The sequence below is a fragment of the Seriola lalandi genome, unplaced genomic scaffold (assembly GCF_002814215.2).
Source record: "Seriola lalandi dorsalis isolate HSWRI2012SDOR001 ecotype SW California unplaced genomic scaffold, Sedor1 jcf7180002054630, whole genome shotgun sequence".
Lineage (NCBI taxonomy): Eukaryota > Metazoa > Chordata > Actinopteri > Carangiformes > Carangidae > Seriola > Seriola lalandi.
In genome coordinates this window covers 2,885,271-2,888,519 of record NW_019525183.1, presented here as the reverse complement: position 1 = coordinate 2,888,519, position 3,249 = coordinate 2,885,271, and positions in this window count along the sequence as shown.

Here is a 3,249-nt window from a genome sequence, read left to right as displayed (position 1 = left end):
GCCAAGAGTGTGCAAAGCAGTAATCAGAGCAAAGGATGGCTACTTTGAATAAACTAGAATATAAGACATGTTTTCAGTTATTTCACACTTTTTTGTTAAGTACATAATTCCACATGTGTTCATTCATAGTTTTGATGCCTTCAGTGAGAATCTACAATGTAAATAGTCATGAAAATAAAGGAAACGCATTGAATGAGAAGGTGTGTCCAAACTTTTGGCCTGTACTGTAGTTCTGGAGATTCCACCTTTAAGTGGAAGCTTAAGAAATATAGATATCCAGGTTTCTGGGTAAAGCAAATACAATAGGCTCTTTAGTTCATGCTGATTATAATTCATATGATGTGAGAAGTTCTTGTATTCAAAGGCTCGGCATTGGTATTTAAATTACTGGGTCTGAAGGCAAAAAAAAACCAAAACCAAATTAGCTTTTATGAGAAAGACACGGTGGCCAGCTGCGTTGGAGTGCTGTGACACATGTGGGGAAATACTGCAAGTGTCACACGTGGACCACCATCAAATACATCCAGAGATTTTTCCTTTAATGAGCTCCCAGGATACACAGTCTTCAGCTATATGAAGATGTTTCACTGAGGTGAGAGAGAGGTGTCGACATTTTGTTGTTTTCCTTGTTATGATTCTAAGTGGAGGTGAAAATGGCAAAGTTGAGAGACACACTCTCATTTTGGAAATGTATTCTTTTTCTAACGCTAACATCTTGATTTCTGTCTCAATGTCTTACAATACAATGCATTGTCATTGCATACAACTCTTACTGCAATAAATATTTTCCTTGCTTATCATTCAGCCCTTTTTGTACTCCACACTAATTGTTTGAAATATATTTACGCAGCTTCTGTCATCTTATCTGAGCTCACCTTGTGGTTGTCTTCAGTATCGTCATCGCAGGGCAGGAACCTGTTGCTTCACTCTGTCTCTGTAACATGAGGGTGATGTACAGAATGTCACAAAGGTGATATAATAATCTCACATGTTAATGATTTAATCTTATATTCACCTCTTCCCCTTTCCACTTCAGTCCAAACAGCTTCTTGGATGTTAGCTCCTGTTCTGATTATGGATATTATGCCTGGTCAGACAAACACAGGTGTTACTAATAACAACTATATTTGCCCTTATATTTCCAACATAGTGTATTCTGTTCATGATGTATGCTGCTGAGTACTAAACAAAATACACAAGTAGGCTACTGTATTTAAGTAAATATTTTAGGTATGTGTACTTTGAGTATTTCCATCTTCTCCTACAATTAATCCACATATCAGAGGAAACTATTATACTATATACTCCTGTACATTAATATATGACAGATCTAACTGTTACTTTCGGGGTAAGACACGAACAAAACGTGACGCACTTATAAAATGATGCACTGCGATAAATTAACCCATCTAACAACACATAAAATAGTTAGAATTGGGTTTGCCTCAGCCAGCTACAACATTTAAATGCTTACACGTGACTGCATGACATGCGCAGGACTGTTTTTCTGCACGAGTACTTTTAGTTTGATACTGCAAGAACATGTTTGCCAATGCAACTTGTACTTCTACTTCAGTAGTATGTTAAGTATAGTTTTGCTTGTTTTGGGGTATCTTTACAGTGCAGTTTTACTAATTTAACTAGTTTGAATTCCTCCTCCCCAACTGGACAAAATGTCGGCCATGAGTTGGCTAGCCTATTTTCCCTTGAGTCATTTGCATAAACTACAAGTACAACATCGCCCAGATTACGACACTCTAAACTCACCGCTCTTCTCACAAACATGCTACTTTTCCCTTTTCTTGACTTTTCATATTTTCTTTTCGTTTTTACTTGAGTTTTGTGTGAAAGCATGTGGAAACATGTCAACGTGCTTAATTGGCAACTCTACTCCACCTGTGCATCCATGGACTGAACCATTTCCTCTTTGCTAGGGGGGGAGTGTTACTTAAAATAGTATATCTACAAACATAATCGGAGGAAATGATTTTCCAGTTGTCTCCTATAAAGTTGTGGAGTTGTTATGGGTGATACGTTTTTCATCTCGTTGCTCTTATTTCACATAGTTTGATTTTTGTTGAATCTCCTTTGCTCTCTTTGTCTTAAAATGTGTGCATTTTAAAAGTAGGAGCATACTGAACTGCAAAGTGTATTATGAAAACAGTTTTAAACCAAATCTCAATCAGTCTCCTATCAACAAGGTAATATATTTTCCACCAGTATAAAAATAAGAAAAATTATGGTTATCGCAAGAATTAGTGGTTTCATAACACAGTGCTCTGGTTGAGACAGGAATTTTATTTCATTAAAGCTCAATAACCTACAAAACAGTATATATTTTACAAAACAGTTTATATAATTGTACAGTTACCACACGCTGTATGTACAGCATGAATGATATCAAGTGGCACTACTTAACTGAAAGCAGCTGACTGATAAGACTTTCCCTTGTTCTACTGATTACAAAAAAAACCTTGCTTTGACCTTGCCAAGCTGGCAGCATGGTTTTAATGTAAACTGTTAGAGGAAGATAAAGACTATTATTTATCGGAGGGTGTTATTTTTTTTAAGCAAAAACAGAACATTCTGTTGTTTATTTTTAATTACTGCTGTTAACAGATTAGGGGTTTATAGAGTATGTTGTCATACTACTTTGATGAAAATAGTCCCATTATCAGATATTAGGCTGCAGGGAAACAAGTCCCTCTTGTCAGATTAAGGTGTTAATCCCCAAAAAAGAAGAGTATAATGTATTAAGATGTATTAAGTCAACAGGTTTCCTGTTACCAATATATTCCTTGAGAAACAGTACGAGAAAACATTAAATGAATATGAAGATGTGGATACATAATCCTATTTATTTGTGTGGAGTTGTTTAATTAGGACTAAACAAGGATTTTTTTTTTTTATTATACTAATTTCCGAGTTCTGAGAAGAGAGGCGGAAAAAAAACATACATTAAGATTTATCTACCAACTACCAAATGACCTTAAAGGCAGTGTTATTGTACTGTTTATTACTGTGCAGTTAAACAGAGGGAATACATCAAGTACTGAAGACAATATCTCCAATCTAATGTATCATCTCAATTCAGTTTCCCATTTCAAACAGTTGCCTTATTCTCAAGAACCAATGCATCTTCATATACCGGAATTGAAAGTATTCTTAATATTATGGGAAGGCAAACAAATAATCTGAATAGATGAAATTTCACATAGAGACACACACGACAAATGAGCACAGGAAACA